Source organism: Penaeus monodon, chromosome 9, assembly GCF_015228065.2.
Source record: "Penaeus monodon isolate SGIC_2016 chromosome 9, NSTDA_Pmon_1, whole genome shotgun sequence".
Lineage (NCBI taxonomy): Eukaryota > Metazoa > Arthropoda > Malacostraca > Decapoda > Penaeidae > Penaeus > Penaeus monodon.
Window position 1 is genome coordinate 42,588,301 of NC_051394.1, and position 20,532 is coordinate 42,608,832.

Below are 20,532 nucleotides of genomic sequence, written 5' to 3' on the forward strand. Positions count from 1 at the left end.
ATATCCCCCCTACACCCTATCCTCCTACCCCCTCCCAACACAGCCCATCCCCCCCGACCCCAACCCCGCCCACATTAACCCTCCCACCATCCCCTTTATCCCTTCCACTCCCTCCTTACGCACGTGAATCCCTTATGTAACTCATTAACTCTCATAAAGTCAATACACACCACCAGACACTCCAATCCCACACATCCTACTGCCGTGCCCACGTTTTGAAACAACTCGTACCTCTGCTTTCCCCCACCTATCCCCCCTTCACCGACCTCCCAACCTATCAGACATCCTTACAGAATCCCACACTTTTTGCTTCAACAACATATTCTCTTTCCTCAAACGCATACATATTCTTCATCTAATCTAACTCCTTACCATACCCGACCCTAACCCTTTCACTCACCAACTCCTTTGCCCAGCTTAGACAACTAATCACTAACTCAACCACCCTTCCCTAACATTAACTATAGTGCTACATGACCGTAGATGTCTAGCACATTTCTCTTTAACCATTAACCATTTTCCCTCCCCCTTTCGTTTCTCTTCTCCAACCCTTTCAACTGTCCATTCCCTAAGGTGTGAGAGCCGTGTTAAAAGGATGAAAGGCAGACTTGGTGCCACTCGTAAACGGCCTGGGAGAGATGGGCATGTTTAGTTGTCCAGCCCTTACCCCTAGAGGATACCCTGAGGAGTTGACTGTTTCTCCCTAACATACTCGAGGCTTACCATGGCCAGTAATGAAGACTTTATACCCTTATTAGGGTCAATCTCCACCTACCTTTGCCTCTACTCAGACACCAGTCTCCCCCCCCCCCCTTCAAAAGAATACCTTTGTCTCAAAACTCCCCAACCAACTCCTTTACAGACCCCCCAATCCCTTGCCCGTTGTTGTCGTGGGGGGGCTTAGGAGGCGGAGACTGGGACCCAATGATGGGGAACTCCCCAACCTTGGGACTCAGCCCTCGACTCAACTAATTTTGCATGGTCTTTATTTTCCTTCCCACCTTTCGTTTCAGTCCCTTCACCAAATCCTTCTGCTATCCACCTCCTAAGGTGTGAGAGCCGTGCTGAAAGGATAAAAGGCTGACTTTGTGCCAGTCCTGAACGGCCTGAGGGAGCCATGGGCACGGTATTCCCCTGATTTAGTTGTCTAGCCCTTACCCCTCAAGGGGACCCTGAGGGGTGGACTGTTTTTATCCCCAACATAATCCAGGCTTACCATGACCAGTAATGAAAACTTATCCCCACTATTAGGGGCAATGAGGCTTGCCCCTTTATCAAATAGCCCCAAAGATGTAAACCCACCCGATTCCCTGACCCCAGGCTCTCCTTTGACCACGGCTCCGAACACTGCAATAACTACCTCCTCATCAATGCCTACTAGTACAGTAGCCAACAATCAACCCTTAAGGAACATTTCCACTCTCCCAGCAAGCTCAACTTCAACACCTCTACCCCACAACCTCCAACATCAACCACCCCATCCTCCCTTATTAATACCTTATAGCCTTATTGCCCACCTCCCAATAACACTACCTCCCTCAACACTACTCCATCTTCGTCACGCCCCCGCCCTTCGACTACCCCTATCTCTACAACAATTTTGAATACCCTCTTTAGCTCAGCCAAATGGGACCGATTTTTCGTGATCCCTCCCACAGCTCCCTACTCTGACAACACCCTTCTCTTCCAACAATGTCTCCAAAAACAAGTAGGTAAAGTCACCCAATCCTCCTACCCCCTCCCAACACAGCCCTCTAGCTGCTTCCCCCTCAAAATCTCCAACACGTACTACAATCTATATCAGTAAAGTATAACTATCCTTCATTGGAATATTCGCGGTTTCCGCTCCCACAGACCTGACCTTCGTCATATCCTTTCCTCTTATAATCCATCTATTGTATGCCTTCAAGAGACCTTTCTTACACATCCTCCAATACCAATCCCCAATTATCATTTTGTCTCTTCCCCACATTCCCTTTGTCTCATCCATACTTATCAATCAGAAAACACCTTATGTCACACCTCCCTTTCAAACCAATGTCCCTTGCACAGTTATTCGTATCTTCCTTCATCGTTGGATCACAGTGATTTCAGTCTACTTCTCCCCTTCCCACCCCATTGACTTTGTTACCTTTGAAAATCTAATTTCCCAACTTCAACCACCTTTCCTCATAGTTGGTGATTTTAACTGCCGCCACACTCTATGGGGTGATTCTATCACAAACTCCCGAGGCCGATCTCTAGAGCGCTTCCTCTCCACAGCTGACCTTACTATTCTAAATTCAGATCGCCCCACACACTTTGATACACGCACGCAATCTTTTTCATGCATTGACTCTCTCTATGCTCCCCTTCTCTTCATTTACATTTCCACTGGTCAGTCTTAGACCACTTTCCCTATAGTGACCACTTTCCAGTTCTCCTTTCTCCTACTTCATACGTACCACTCCCTAATTCCCCACGCTGGTGCTTTGATAGAGCCGACTGGCATACTTTCACTTCACTCTCTGCTATTCATACCCCTCCATCCTCCCTCACCTCCATATCAGAAATGATACAGTATTTCACAAATACAGTCTTAAGAGCTGCACATACAGCTATCCCTCGAACCTCAAGACCATATACCTCCAAATGTGTTCCATGGTGGAATTCTGATTGCACTAAAGCACTTCGCTTAAAACGTGCAGCCTGGAACAGTTACCGCTACAAGAGAGGTACTCCAAATCAACTATCAGCCCTTATCTCCTTTAAAAGAGCATCTGCCTATCTCCGTCGTACAATCCGGAATAGTAAAACAAATAGCTGGCGAAATTATGTTTCATCAATTACATCCTCTACATCTATCTCAAATGTTTGGCGCCGAATTCATAAACTATCAGGCAAACCCCCATCCTGCCCCTATCCTCCATATTCGAAATACCCTCATTTCTGATCCTCTCCAAGTCGCTAATGAACTGGGTGATTATTTCAGCCAGGTCAGTAGTGGTTCTCACCTTTCTCCACACTTCTCTTCTATTAAGACCACCAGAGAACGTACTCCCATTACCTTCACCCATCCTCTGATGAGTCCTATAATGCCCCATTTTCTTCCTCTAAACTCATTACTGCCCTACAATCGTGCCGTAACACTCATGAAGGCCCTGACGGTATTCACTACCGTATGCTCCGGCAACTCCCATCTTCCTCCTTATCCTTCCTATTAAAAATTTACAACCACATATGGACATCAGGAAATTTCCCTTCTAATTGGCGAGAAGCTCTTATCCTTCCCTTCCTGAAACCCAATAAATCGGGTACCCTTCCTCAAGACTATTAGCTATTATTAGCAAACTATTAGAGCGAATGGTGAACTTCCGCTTAATGTGGTATCTTGAATCTCACAATCTTCTCTCTCCTTCCCAATTCGGTTTTCGCCGTGCCAGAAGCACAGCTGACCCCCTTGCTCATTTTGAGACATATATTACATCTGCATTTGCACGCCATGAATCCGTACTAGCTATTTTTTTTTTATCTAGAAAAAGCATATGATACGACATGGCGGTACCATATTCTCCAACAATTGTCCTCTCTAGGCATACGTGGAAACATGGGTGTCTTCATAAAGTCCTTCCTCTCCCAACGCACTTTCCAGGTCAAAATCGCCTCTGCCACATCATCTTTCTTTCCCCAAATCGAAGGTGTCCCACAAGGCAGTGTGCTCAGTACCACTTTATTCCTTCTTGCTGTTAATGATATTGTCTCAGTTTTACCACCAGGAGCCCGGTCATCACTATATGTTGATGATTTAACCATCTATGCCTCTGACACATCCATACCAAATCTCTACCAATTTCTTCAATCTGCAATCTCATCAGTATCTTCCTGGGCCACAAACCATGGCTTCCGCTTTTCTACCTCTAAATCTTTCTCCATTCTTTTCTCTCGCTCACGTGTAGGTCCCCTACCCCCACTCTTCTTATATAGCACTCCACTCCAATGCCGTTCCTCTGGCAAATTCCTAGGTGTCATTTTTGACTCCAAACTGTACTGGCGAGACCATATTCTACACATTAAGGAAAAAACTCTCCGCCGTCTTCGAATCTTAAAAACTCTATCCCATATATCATGGGGCTCAGATCGCAAAACTCTCCTTCATCTTCATGTTACATTGATCCTCTCCACTCTTGATTATGGATGCCATATCTACTCCTCTGCCTCAACTTCTCTCCTTGCCCATCTTGATACAATCCATCACTGTGGTCTTCGCTTAGCACTAGGCGCCTTTCGCTCCTCCCCAGTTGAGAGCCTGTACACTGAATCAGGCATACCATCTCTATCTCGACGTCGTGCCCTTCTCTCTCTCCGATGCTGTGTTCGATTCCACCAATTTTCCCTCACTAAACTAACTATCCCACAACCCCTACTTCTTACCTTAGCTTCATCTCCACGATTACCTACTCCTTTCTCCACTCGCATGGATACCCTCCTCTCCCATTCCCCTTTCCCCCATCTCCAACCTCTCCCGTTCTCTGTCCATTCCGTCCCTCCATGGCTTATACCTCACCCCCATATTTGCTCTTCTGTTTTCCCTGACCCACCAAAATCAAATATCCCTCCTACTGTCCTTCTCACACATTTCCTTGACCATGTCTCCACTCATTCATCTAGTATTCACGTATATACTGATGGCTCCAAATCCACCTCCGGTGCTGGTTTTGCAATAATCTTCCCAACTCGTACTTTCAAATACTCCCTTCCTCCTGAATCCAGTGTCCTTACTACAGAACTGTATGCACTCCTTTTTGCTCTAAAACACATATACTCACTCTCCTCTTCCTCTTTTACAATTTTTACTGACTCCCGTAACTCATTAACTCTCATAAAGTCAATACACACCACCAACCCCCTTGTTTGTAAGATCCAGAACTGGTTGTTCTACCTGTCCACACCCCATAAAACAATCAAATTTTGCTGGGTGCCCAGCCATGTTGGAATCCCCGGCAATGAACAGGCAGATACACTATGTCCACATCATACCAACCACGCTTCTCACGTATCATAGCCACGGATTATTACCCACACTTTAAGACCTTCTTGTATAATCGATGGCAATCTTTTTGATCAAGACTCCACACTAATAAATTACATTCTGTAAAACAATCAATCTCCTCCTGGTCAACTCCATTTCATCGGAACAAGGAGACTGCTCTCGCCCGATTACGCATTGGCCACACCCGTCTAACACACTCCTATCTGATGTCACAATCTGATCCCCCCTTATGTTCCTTATGTAATGTTCCCCTTTCAATCCCACACATCTTATTGTCGTGCCCACGTTTTGAAACAACCCATACCTCTGCTTTCCCCCACCTATCCTCCCTTCACCGACCTCCCAACCTATCAGACATCCTTACAGAATCCCACACTTTCTGCTTCAACAACCTATTCTCTTTCCTCAAACGCATTCATATCCTTCATCTAATCTAACTCCTTACCACACCCGACCCTAACCCTTTCACTCACCAATTCCTTTGCCCAGCTTAGACAACTAATCACTAACTCAACCACCCTCCCCTAACATTAACTATAGTGCTACATGACCTTAGATGTCTAGCACATTTCTCTTGCTTTTAACCATTAACCATTAACCTTCCGTAGACATGACCTTCCCTTTAACGTCTACATAGGAGAATCAGCTCAAGTCAGTGCCGGGTAAATAGAGACGGTGACTCGATAAAAACACCGGGCGGAAGGCAATGGCAAACCACCGCTCTAAATTGCCAAGAAAAATCATGGAAAGCCCATGATCGTCAAGGCCGCGATGGCCGAATGGTTAGAGTATCATACTCAAGACTGCCACGACGGCAATCTGAGTTCGAGGGTTCGAGTCACCGGCCGGCGCGTTGTCCCCTTGGGCAAGGAACTTCACCTCGATTACCTACCTAGCCACTGGGTGGCCAAGCCAGCCCAAGTCAGTGCTGGTCCCAAGCCCGGATAAATAGAGAGAATGATTACCTAAAAAGGTAACACCGGCACTCTCCGTGGAAAGGAACTGGGGACCCTACCACGTACTCACTCCAAGAGCATAACAACAATAAAAAACTAAGTATCATGCTGTGACCACGGCGGCTCAGACATGAACCTACCGTTAAAAGAAGAAGGAGGAGAATCCCTCCCTGTTCATCCATACCAACCCCCTCCACGTCAGTGCCAAAATTGTTGGCATCTAGGACACCCAGCCAAACATTGCCGTTCCACAGCCAGATGCCCACTATGTGCCCAACCTGGCCATACCCGATCTAACTGCTCTGCACAATCACGCACATGTGCCAACTGTGGCGGCCCCCATAATGTATTTTATAGGGGCTGTCCCACCTACAAATTTGAGTCTGAGGTAGCAACTCTCAGACTCACACTACGTGAAGCCAGACAAGAAGCACGTCGACGTGGTTTCTCTCTTACTCCTTACTCCAGTAATACTGCTCATTCTACCAATTCTCCTAAACCCACCCCCCCTACATCTAACTCCCCCTCTTCTACCTCCTACCTTCCCCAGTCAAACTCTTTTGCCATCCTAAACCCAGACACTCCAATCTCTACTACAGATACTCCAATCACCACTACAACCCCAACACCTTCCCTCTCCCTCCTCGCACTACCCGTAACAGACAGAACAAACGTTCCACCCCCTCTTCCCCTACCACACAAACACCTCCACCTTCCTTTGCCCCTACGCTTGAGACACCAATCCTCTCTTCCCCCCCTCACAAGAAATCTTTTATCCCCCAAAACTCCCCAACCAACTCCTCAGAAGAAACTATTGAAAATATTCAAGATTACTTAATGAAAACTGACATTCAACCTCCAAATGTTACAACTCCTGCTCCTTTCACACTCCAAGTAACTGCTGATATCCATCCTCCTCCTAACGATATCCCCTCTACACCCTATCCTCCTAACCCCTCCCAACACAGCCCATCCCCCCCCGACCCGAACCCCGCCCACATTAACCCTCCCATCATCCCCTCTATCCCTTCCATTCCCTCCTTGATACACACGTGAATCCCTTATGTCACAAATATCTCCTTCCACAGACCCTCTGTCTCCTGATACCCCTCCTAGTAGAACACCAACTCCCACACCTCTCCATTCTCAGACCTCTCGGTCCTTATCCCACCCTCTAGCTGCTTCCCCCTCAAAATCTCCAAAACGTACTACAATCTATATCACTAAAGTATAACTATCCTGAATATTCGCGATTTCCGCTCCCACAGACCTGACCTTTGTCATATCCTTTCCTCTTATATCCCATACACATCCTCCAATACCAATCCCAATTATCATTTTGTCTCTTCCCCACATTCCCTTTATGTCTCGTCCATACTTACCTATGCTTTCCCACACCTATCCTCCCTTCACCGACCTCCCAACCTATCAGACATCCTTTCAACAACCTATTCTCTTTCCTCAAACGCATACATATCCTCCATCTAATCTAACTCCTTACCACACCCGACTCTAACCCTTTCACTCACCAATTCCTTTGCCCAGCTTAGACAACTAATCACTAATTCAACCACCCTTCCCTAACATTAACTATAGTGCTACATGACCTTAGATGTCTAGCACATTTATCTTGCTTTTAACCATTAACCATTAACCATTACTCAGACACCAGGCTCCCCCCCCCCTTCAAAAGAAAACCTTTGTTTCAAAACTCCCCAACCAACTCCTTTACAGACCCCCCCAATCCCTTGCCCGTTGTTGTCGTGGGGGGCTTAGAAGGCGGAGACTGGGACCCAATGATGGGGAACTCCCCAACCTTGGGACTCAGCCCTCGACTCAACTAATTTTGCATGGTCTTTTTTTTCCTACTTTTCGTTTCTGCCCCTTCACCAAATCCTTCTGCTATCCACCTCCTAAGGTGTGAGAGCCGTGCTGAAAGGATGAAAGGATGACTTTGTGCCAGTCTTGAAAGGCCTGAGGGAGCCATGGGCACGGTATTCCCCTGATTTAGTTACCTAGCCCTTACCCCTCAAGGGGACCCTGAGGGGTGGACTGTTTTTATCCCCAACATAATCCAGGCTTACCATGACCAGTAATGAAAACATATCCCCACTATTAGGGGCAATGAGGCTTGCCCCTTTATCAAATAGCCCCAACGATGTAAACCCACCCGATTCCCTGACCCCAGGCTCTCCTTTGGCCACGGCTTCTAACACTGCAATAGCTACCCCCTCATCAATGCCTACTAGTACAGTAGCCAACAATCAACCCTTAAGGAACATCTCCACTCTCCCAGCATGCTCAACTTCAACACCTCTACCCCCACAACCTCCAACATCAACCACCCCATCCTCCCTTATTAATACCTTATAGCCTTATTGCCCACCTCTCCATAACACTACCTCCCTCAACACTACTCCATCTTCGTCACGCCCCTGCCCTTCTACTACCTCTATCTCTACAACAATCTTGAATACTCTCTTTAGCGCAGCCAAATGGGACCGATTTTTCGTGATCCCTCCCACAGCTCCCTATTCTGACAACACCCTTCTCTTCCAACAATGTCTCCAAAAACAAGTAGGTAAAGTCTTTCCGTAGCCGACCCGACCGCTCCCGTCTTGTCACAGTAACGTCCGAAAACCAAGCTATAGCATTAACAAAACTAAAAGACCTATATGGTAACCCCATCCTTGCAGAACCCCATCCAACCCTCAATACTTGCACCGGAACAGTTTCAGTCTCCCCAGCAAATTGCCCAATCTATGACAAAGATTGGTCAGATTGTGGAGATGACCTACTTGCCTGTCTCACAGACTATGATGCAACATCAGTACAATGCTACTCCATTCCCCCCAGAGGTCATCGAAAGAAACCCACTAACATAGCCAAAATTACCTTCCGTAGACATGACCTTCTCTTTAACGTCTACATAGGAGGAGAATCCCTCCCTGTTCGTCCATACCAACCTCCTCCACGTCAGTGCCAAAATTGTTGGCATCTAGGACACGCAGCCAAACATTACCGTTCCACAGCCAGATGCCCATTATGTGCCCAACCTGGCCATACCCGATCTAACTGCTCTGCACAATCACGCACATGTGCCAACTGTGGCGGCCCCCATATTGTATTTTATAGGGGCTGTCCCACCTACAAATTTGAGTCTGAGGTAGCAACTCTCAGATTCAAACTTGTTCTCACACTACGTGAAGCCAGACAGGAAGCACGTCGACGTGGTTTCTCTCTTACTCCTTACTCCAGTAATACTGCTCATTCTACCAATTCTCCTAACCCCCCCTACATCTAACTCCCCCTCTTCTACCTCCTACCTTCCCCAGTCAAACTCTTTTGCCATCCTAAACCTCCACCTTCCTTTGCCCCTACGCTTGAGACACCAGTCCTCTCTTCCCCCCCTCACAAGAAATCCTTTATCCCCCAAAACTCCCCAACCAACTCCTCAGAAGAAACTATTGAAAATATTCAAGATTACTTAATGAAAACTGACACTCAACCTCCAAATCTTACAACTCCTGCTCCTTCCACACTCCAAGTAACTGCTGATATCCATCCTCCTCCCCCCTACACCCTATCCTCCTACCCCCTCCCACATTAACCCTCCCACCATCCCCTCTATCCCTTCCACTCCCTCCTGGATACACACGTGAATCCCTTATGTCACAAGTATTCCCTTCCTCAGACCCTCCATCTCCTAATACCCCTCCTAGTAGAACACCAACTCCCATACCTCTCCCATCTCAGACCTCTCAGTCCTTATCCCACCCTCTAGCTGCTTCCCCCTCAAAATCTCCAACACGTACTACAATCTATATCACTAAAGTATAACTATCCTTCATTAGAATATTCGCGGTTTCCGCTCCCATAGACCTGACCTTCGTCATATCCTTTCCTCTTAGGTCGTGCCCACGTTTTGAAACAACCCGTACCTCTGCTTTCCCCCACCTATCCTCCCTTCACCGACCTCCCAACCTATCAGACATCCTTACAGAATCCCACACTTTCTGCTTCAACAACCTATTCTCTTTCCTCAAACGCATTCATATCCTTCATCTAATCTAACTCCTTACCACACCCGACCCTAACCCTTTCACTCACCAATTCCTTTGCCCAGCTTAGACAACAATCACTAACTCAACCACCCTTCCCTAACATTAACTATAGTGCTACATAACCCTAGATGTCTAGCACATTTATCTTGCTTTTAACCATTAACCATTAACCACTCCTTTACAGAAACTCTTGAAGATATGGAAAATTATCTACTCGAGTCCCAAACTGACGCCGAAACCCCTCACCCACCCTCAAATTCCACAACTCCCACTCCCTCCACACTAAAAGTGACTGTCGATATCCATCCTCCTCCTACTCCCTCCCAACATAGCCCATCCCCCTTGCTCTAGCTCCACTTACATTAACCCTCCATCCATCCTCTCTATCCCTTCCACTTCCTCCTGGATACACACGTGAATCCCATATGTCACAACTATACCCTTCCCCTGATCCTCCACCTCCTGATACCCCTCCCGATACAACACCTTCCCCTCTCATCTTTCTCACCCCTAGCTCCTTCCCCTGCAAATTCTCCCAATACACACTGTAACCGTTATCAGTCATAGATCAACTAAAGTATAGCTTTCCTGCACTGAAATACTCGCATACATATCTTCACTTAATGTAATCCCCTTACTTAACCCTACCTTAACCCATTCACTTTTCATCTCCTTTACCCATCGTTAATCTTTTCAATATTAATCTAGATAGTTGACGTATAACAGCTAACTACTAACTCAACTGCATTTCACTTCCCCTTAGTGTACCTTCGTATTGTGCTATATGACCTTAGATGTCTAGCACATTTATTTTGCTTTTAACCATTAACCACTAGGGGCAATGAGGCTTGCCCCTTCATCAAATAGCCCCACTGATTCAAACTCTCCCGGTTCTCGGCTCTCCTTAGACCACGACTTTGAACACTGCTGCTACTACTACCCCCTCCTCAATACCTATTATCACATCACCCCCCCCATTCATTGCTCAGTTGTTGTGGAGGGGGGGGGGCTTAGGAGACGGGGACTAAGGCCAGTGTAAGGGATCACCCCTCCTTGGACCTCAGCCCTCACCGTCAATTAATTTTGCATGATCTTTTCTTCTCTTCCTTTCTTTTTCCTTCTCTTCGTCAGCCCCTTGTTCTGTTAAATTATCCTAATCGTTAACTGATGACATTATCGCCACAGTACTTCCCCTTCTAACAACGTTTACCTTATGCTATGCCCCATTAGCTCCCCCTCTCTACCCTTTTCACCACCATACCATCCTCTAGTACTGTTCAATCTGTAACTCTGCCCTAATCATTAACTCTTTTCTAACCCCTTTGCTGCTATAGTTTACCATAGTGTTATATGACCGTAGATGTCATACACCACTCCCTTACCTGGGGGCATTACCCCCTAGCATCACGCTATCGCTGACCATACCAATAGTGTATTTTCTGCACTTAAACTATTGAAACTGAGAGATATAAATACTTACTTTTGTACTCTCTTCATTTTTAAATGTATCAATATCTACGAAAATAACTCATTCCGGTACATAAATTATTTAAGATATCCTCTGCGATCAAACTCACTATTGAAGCACCCAACTCTAGGCTCAAACCAATCAAAGGCATGTATGTTATACCATGGGGTAAGTGTATGGAATAATCTACTCACATCTTCACAATGCTCCATCACTAATGTCACAAAAAATCATTGAAGACCCATCTATTACCTATATCAGAGTGAATTCTGATGTTTAAGACAAATGTAAGAAGTAATTTGTATAATTATATATACAGGTAGATAACAGCGTGCATTAATGCATCTATATGAATGCCTACATATGTGTACAAATGTGTTCATGTAATACATTTATAAATATGTGTATGTGTATATGCAAATGTATTCAAGGTTAATGTAACCATATATGTATGTGTGTGTGTGCATGTGTATATGTATGTACATAAATATATATATATATATATATATATATATATATATATATATATATATATATATATATATATACATATATATATATATATATATATATATAATATATATATATATATATATATATATATATATATATATATATATATATATATATATATATATATATATATATATATATATATATATATAATATATATATATATATATATATATATATACCCCTCAAGGGTACCCTGAGGAGTTGACTGTTTCTCCCTAACATATTTGAGGCTTACCATGGCCAGTAATGAAGACTTTATACCCTAATTAGGGTCAATCTCCACCTACCTTTGCCTCTACTCCTCAGACACCAGTCTCCCCCCCCCCTCTTCAAAAGAAAACCTTTTTCTCAAAACTCCCCAACCAACTCCTTTACAGAAACTCTTGAAGATATGGAAAATTATCTACTCGAGTCCCAAACTGACGCCGAAACCCCTCACCCACCCTCAAATTCCACATCTCCTACTCCCTCCACACTAGAAGTGACTGTCGATATCCATCCTCCTCCTACTCCCTCCTAACATAGCCATCCCCCTTGCTCTAGCTCCACTTACATTAACCCTCCATCCATCCTCTCTATCCCTTCCACTTCCTCCTGGATACACACGTGAATCCCTTATGTCACAACTATACCCTTCCCTTGATCCTCCACCTCCTGATACCCCTCCCGATACAACTCCTTCCCCCTCTCATTCTTTCTCACCCCTAGCTCCTTCCCTTGCAAATTCTCCCAATACACACTGTATAGTCAGATTTACTAGTCTGTTCTTTGTTATATATACTACATTATATATTCTGAACGTTGGCTAAATAAATGTTATCAATATCAATATCAACATTTTGAATACGCCGCAAATGACCTTAGATGTTGACGTGGCAGAAACTTTTCAAGTATAAACACGTATCACATCCACCAAGGTCAACTCTAAACCTCCAGGAGACATTCCTACTCTCCCAACATTCTCAACTTCATCCCCTCTATCTCCCGCAACTCTATCAACTACCCTGTCCTCCCGTATTACTACTCTACAACCTCATTGTCCACCTCTCCGCAATACTACCTCTCTCAATATTACTCCCTCTTCCACACGTCCCCGACCTTCTACTAGCCCCATCTCTACAAACATCTTATATACTCTATTTGCCCTGCCAAATGGGACCGATTTTTCGTGACCCCCCCCCCCCCACACACACACAGCTACTTACTTGACAACTCTCTCCTCTTCCAGCAATGTCTCCAAAAACAAGTAGGCAAAGTTTACTTCCCGTCTTGTCAGCTACATCCGAAAACCCAAGTTAAAGCATTACCAACCCTGACTGACTTCACTGGCAAACCCATTCCTGCCAATCCTCATCCCGCCCTACTTGCACTGAAACGGTCTCCATCTCCCCAAGAAACTGCCGTGTCTATTACAAAAATTGGTCAGACTGTGGAGAAGCCTTACTCGCTTGCCTCATGGACTATGATGCAGTATCAGTACAGTGGTTAATGGTTAAAAGCAAAATAAATGTGCTAGACATCTTAGGTCATGTAGCACTGAAGGAAGGTACACTAAAGGGTAGTGAAGGGCGGTTGGTTTAGCATTTAGTTGCTATGCGTCAACTATCTAGATTATTATTGAAAAGGTTAAAGATGGGTAAAGAAGTTGACTTAATGGTTTAGGTAAGGGGGATTAGATCAAGTTAAGGATATGTATGCGTCTGAGGAAGGAGGGCAGGTTGTCAAAGCTGTAAGTGTGAGATTTTGTGAGAATGTCTGATAGATTGGGAAGTCGGTGAAGGGAGGATAGGTGGGGGAAAGCAGAGGTACAGGCCGCATCAAAGCGTGGCCAGGACAACAGAATGTGTGGAACTGAAAGAGGGACATTATATAGGGAACATAGAGGTGGATCAGATGGAGCGTGTTAGACGGGTGTGGGTAATATGTAAGCGGGCGAGAGCCGTCTCCCAACGTCTTTTCCGATGGAATGGATCTGACAGGAGGAGATTGATTAGTGCGGAGACTTGACCAGAAAGATTGCCATCGGGAAGGTTTGAAAGTAGGGGTAACAATCCGTGGCTGGAATACGTTAGAAACATGGTTGGTGTGAAGTGAATATAGTGGCACAGCGTGCCAGAGTATCTGTTCATTACCACGGCACCCAGCAAAGTCTGATAGATTTATGATGTGTGGACAGGTAGAACAACCAGTTCAGGATCTTACAGACAAAGGGGTTGGTCGAGTACATAGATTTTATGAGAGTTAATGAGTTTCAGGAGTCAGTAAAAATAGTGAAAGAGGAAGAAGGGAGGGAGTGTTTTAAGGCAAAAAGGAGTGCGTACAGTTCTGAGGTAAGGACACTGGATTCAGGAGGGAGGGGGTATTTGAAAGTTTGCGAGTTGGGAATATTACTATGAAACCAGCACCAGAGGCGGCATTAGAGCAATGTAAGCACGAATACTAGAGGAATAAATGGAGACATGGTCTACGAAATGGATGAGAAGGATAGAATGGGGGACATCTGATTTTGGTGGGTTAGGGAAAACAGAGGAGCAAATACGGGGGTAAAGTATAAGCCATGTAGGAACGGAATGGACAGAAAACAGAAGAGGTTGGAAAGGGGGAAGGGGAGAGGAGGGTATCCATGTGAATGAAGAAAGGAGTAGGTAAACTTGGATAAAAAGCAAAAGTAGGAAGCAGGGATCGTGGGGGAGTTAGTTTGGTGTGGGAAAGTTACTAGAATCAAGCATAGCATCGGAGAGAGAGAGTACAACGTCGAAAGAGATATGGTATGCCTGACTCAGTGCACAGCTCCCAACTGGAGAAGAGTGGAAGGCGCTAGGGTTAAGCGAAGATTGCAGTGGTGGACTGTATCAAGATGAGCAAGAAGGGAGGTTGAGGTAGAGGAGTAGATATGGTATCCATAATCGAGAGTGGATAGGATCAAGGTAAAATGAAGATGGAGTAGAGTTTTGCGATCTGAGCCCCAAGATATATGGAAAAGAGTCTGTAAGATTCGGAGGCGGCGGCGAGATATTTCTTTAATGTAAAAGATTAGTCTCGCTAGGACAATTTGGAGTAAAAAATAACACTAAGGAATTTGCCAGAGGAGCGGTATTGGAGCGGAGCTAAGGATAAGTCCGATATGCGAAGCTTAGCCTCGCCCGGGCATGAGGGAGCGGCTGTGAGACTAATGTGATCGTTACGTGTGTCAGCTGGTGCTGACAGCTGAAACCTAGTCTTACCCGCCGTGTGCCAGAAGCGATAACCTCGCTGACAATGCAATTTTCGCGCCCGGGGCGCGAACGCGACCCTGGATGAGAGGCGACACGTTACCATGTACTTACCGAGGTTTGGATGAGCCACACAATAATGAGTGGGACAAGGGAGGAAAAGTGGAAATTGGAGATAGAAAGCGAAGCCTGTTAGTATCCAGAAATCTGATGATATTGCTGATGAAGAACTGCGGAGATTTAGATGATGTCAGAGGCGAGAGGTTAGATAGTATAAATATATGACGGCTCTGGAAAGAGCATACCATTATGACAAGATAAGTGGTGTGAGCACACTACTGTGACGCCTTCGAACTGAGGAAGTGTGTGGAGAGAATTGACCTGGAATGCTTTGGAGAGGAAAGACTTTTTAAAGACACCTATGTTTCCGCATATGCCTAGGGAGGAGCCATTGTCGGAGAATACCGCCATGTGGATGCACACATAAATACCTTATGTTACAACAGTGCCTTCCCGGATCCTCCATCTCCTGATACTACACCAACTCCTCCCCCCCATTCCTTATCTCACCCCCTAGTCCTTTCCACTTCAAATTCTCCAACACGCATTGCTATCACTCGAAGAGTAACTACACTATACATCTCCTACAATGGAACATTCGCGGTTTCCGTTCTCACTGACCTGACCGTCATATCCTTTCTTCTTACAACCCATCCATTACCTGATACAAGAGACTTTTCTTACACATTCTCTTATACCAATTCCCAATTACCATTGTCTTCCTCAAACTTCCTTTATGTCCCGTCTATACTTATCCATCAGAAAACACCATATGTTATACCTTACCTCCCTTTAAAACCACTGTCCCGTGCACAGTTATTCGTATCGTTCTTCGCCAATGGGTCACAGTTATTTCAGTCTACTTCTTCTCTTCCCACCCCATTGACTTTGTTGCCTTTGAAACTCTAATTTCCCAACTCCAGCCACCTTTCCTCACTTTGGTGATTTTAACTACCACCATACTCTTTAGGGTGATTCCATCCACTACCTCCCGTGGCCGATCCCTAGAACACTTCCTCTCCAAACTGACCATATTATTCTTAAATTCGGATCGCCCGACACACTTTGCACGCAACCATTTTCATGCCTTGACCTCTCGCCTTCTCTCCATTTAGACTTCCATTAGTCAGTTCTAGACCACTTTCCCTATAGTGATCACTTTCTAGTCCTTCTTTCTCCTATTTCATATGTATCACTTCCTAACCCTCCTCCTCATCCCCTTGTGCTTTTTGTATAACAGACCTGCCCCTAGTCTTTACACTTCACTCTGTACTCCAAATGTGTTCCATAGTGATATTCTGATAGCACCAAAGCGCTTTGCTTAAAACGTGCAGCCTGGAACACTTGAAGCTACAAACGAGGCACCCCTAATCAACTATCAGCCTTTATCTCCTTTAAAAGAGCATCCACCTATCTTCGTCGTACAATCCGGAAACAGTAAACAAGGTATCTGGCGAAGTCATGCTTTCTCAATCTACATCTTCTACATCAGTTTCAGCTGTTTGGCGTCGGATCCATAAACTATCAGGCAAACAACTCCCCCCCCCCCATCCAGCCCCCGTCCTCCATATTTGAGATACTCTCATCTCTGATCCCCTCCCAGTCGCTAATGAATTGGGTGACTATTTCAGCCATTCTCCACATTTCTTTTCCATTAAGACCATCAGTGAACCTTCACCCTGTCCTCTGATGAATCCTATAATGTTCCTTTTTCTTCCTCTGAATTCTACGCTGTTTTACAGTCGTACAACATCCATGAAGGCTCTGACGATATTCATTACTGTATGCTCCGAAACCTTCTATCTTCCTCTCTGTCCTTCCTAATATTTTTTTTTTCAACCACATACGGCGACAGGAAATGGTCTTCCTCATTGGCAAGCTTTTATCCTTGCTTACTCCCCTAATCCCTTGCTCGTCGTGGGGGGCTTAGGAGATGAGACTGTGGCCCAATGTAAGGAATCACCCCAACCTTGGATCTCAGCCATGCAAAAAAAATAATTTTACATGATCTTTTCTTTTCCCCCTCTCCTTTTCCTTCCCTTCTTCTGTCCACTTCCTAAGGATAAAAGGCTGCCTTTGTGTCAGTCCTGAACGGAACGTTCCGGCTTAGGAGACGGGAACAGAGGCCCGATGTAGGGGATCACCCCTACCTCGAACCTCATCCCTCGCCTCAGCCTCAACAAATTTTGCATGGTCTTTTCCTCTCCTTTCCCTTTCCTTCTCTTCTTCACCCCCTTCTGTCCACTTACCATAGTCGTTAACTAAATTTCACTCTTCTCGCCACAAAACTTTATCATAATGCTATATGACCTTTCCGCACATTTATTTGTTTTAACCATTTACAATTCTGGGTATCTACAAACATCGCTTTATGAACAAAAAAAAAAACTTGCTTACTTGGGGCTTCTCCCCCGAGCATCACCCTAATTCTGTATTTTGAATACGCCGTTAATGACGTGGCAGAAAATTCCTCAATAAATAAATAAATAAATTATCCCTTATGGGGACCCTGAGGGTAGACCGTTTCTTTTCCCATTTATTTCAGGCTGACCATAGCCAGTGATGAAGGTCTTTTAAGCTTTATTAGGGGCGTTAAGGCTTACCCTATTATCAACTAGCCTAGCTCTGGTTTCCTGATCTCTGCCTCCCTTTTGACCACCTAAGTGATTACCTAAACTTCAGAATACATTCCTTTCTCTCTCCCAACATCCTTCACTCCATCTCCCACTGCAGTCTTTTTCATTGTCTACACCCTCCCTACTTACTACTACTCTCCATCCTTATTGTCCTTCCACAGTACTACCTCACTCTACACCACCCCCATCTTCCTCCCACCCCCATCCTTCTACTCCTTACACTTCTACAAATCTATTAGTACTCTTTTTGGCCCAGCCAAGTGGGATCGATTCTTCTTTTTCCCCCCAGCAGCCCCTTACTCTGACAATACCCTCCTATTCCAACAATGTCTCCTAAAACAAGTAGGCAAAATTTATTTCTACAATTGTTCCGATCGTTGTCACAGTTACATCTGGGTCCCAGATGTAACCCTGACTGACTTCACTCCTCTTGTACCGGAACTTGTACCTGCCTCATTAACTATGATGCTATATTATTCCTCCCAGAGGCCAGCATAAGTCACACCAATATTGCCTAGATTAGCTTCTGTAGACATGACCCCTCACATAAAGTTTATATTGGTGGAGTGTCCCATTTCCTATCAATGTCAGAAATGTTGGCTTTTTGGCCACCCAGCCAAACACTGTCGCTCCACACCCTGCTGCCCTTTATGTGCCCAACCTGGCCATGACCATTCAAATTGTTCTGCTCAGTGATGCATGTGTCCTAATTATGGTGGCTCCAGTAATGTATTTTCTAAGAGCTGCCCTGCCTACAAGCTCAAATCTGATTCCAAATTCAAACTAAGCCTTACTCTAAGTGAGGCCAGACAGGAAGCACACCGACGAGGATTTTCTCTTTACTTATTACAAAACTACTCTGCTCCCCTCCCATTTTCTCAAGATGTCTCAACATCTCCCCAAGTATCTCTTCTCTCTAACCCAACCCTTCCTACCTCTACTCCTGGTCAAATTCCTTTTCCAGACTAAATCCAGATACTCCAGTCTCTACCACTTCCCTGATGCCTACCCCTCCTCTTTGCCACTTCACCTGTCACATGTTCTAAATGTTCCATCAAACTTCTCCTACCACATCCTCTCCTAAACCCACCTCTTCCTCTGCTCCTTGGACATCTATCCCCTCTTCTCCTCTTAAAAAAACGTTTGTTTCTCAGACCTTCCTTCCAGAAGACATCTCTACAGTCAAAGTATTTGCTGATATCCATCTTCCTCCTCCACAAGTTCCCCCAACATCTCTTTCTCTAACTCTCTCCCAACACACCACATCTTCTCCTTTCCCATGTGCACCATTCCCTCTTTCTTCCCCATTATCCTTCATGCTCCCACTTGGATGCTCATGTGCTTCCCGTATGTCGCAACAGTGTCCTTCTCCGGATCCTACCCCTCTTGACATTCTTTCCAACAGTTCACCACCTTCCCCTGTTCCCTTACCTCATTCACCAGACTCTTCTCTTACCATACACCCTATAATGCTCTATAACCTTTGACTTTAACACATTTTATCCTAATTGTTAACTCATTTTCACCCTTTTCGCTACAATACTTTTCCATAGTATAGTTTATAAGACCTTTGAGGTCTAGGTTTTTTATTTGTTTTAACCATTAACCATCACTATCTGCCAGAAAACCAGTAAAGAGCCTTTGTTGGAGCTTGAGCCAGTTCACCAAGTTGGCTTATGTAATAAAATTGTGCAGACCCTAGGGGAAATTGCTTTAAAATATTTCGAGTTTTGACCATCGCAAAGACTTACCATACAAGAGGAATGACCAGTGGTCAAAGTGGCAGGTACCTGTAAAGGTGACATCACAGGTGAGAAAATGACAGGACAACTACTTGCTTATTGATTTGTTTCCCCGCCAGTGTTTATCTCATGTCTGCCTGCTGACCATAGCTGCTCCACAAGATCAACAGTATTTGGTAAAGTGGCCAAGACACCTACATTTCTGACATTGATTAGGGGGTGATTTGGGTGGACAGGAAAGGCCTTTCCACCAATATAAATTTCATAGGGGAGGCATATCTATGGAAAGTAATTTTGGCAATGACAGAGGACTTACAGTGGCCTCTAGGGGTAGCATTGTACTGATTCTAATAATATCTTCCCAGCAATCTGCTGGGGAGGCAAAGACAGTTCCAGTATTACGGGAAGGGATGATACTAGGCAGGAGTAAGGCAGGAAGTCAGTCTAGGTAGTTCATGTTTGAGCTTGGGACTCATATGTAATTAACAAAGTGAATGATTGGATGGGAGCTGAAGGAAATTTTGCCTGTTTGTCTTTGGAGGAGGATGCCAGAGTAAGGGACTGTAGGGGATTACAAAATATTGATCCCCTTTGGCTGGGCTAAAAAGAGTACTCAAAAACATTGTATTTCTGATATCAACTTCTTCAACTTTATATATATAACAAAACAGAATCTGAGACAGCTATATAAAAAAAAAAATCTATTGAACTTGCAATATTCCTGTCCCTAAAAATGTTAACAAAATGAATAATATATGAAGAGGATAATAAAACTTTTTTTTCTTTTATATTTTATTCTTACGAGATATGGTTATTCCATATTATTAAAAAATTGGTACATAAAAAAAG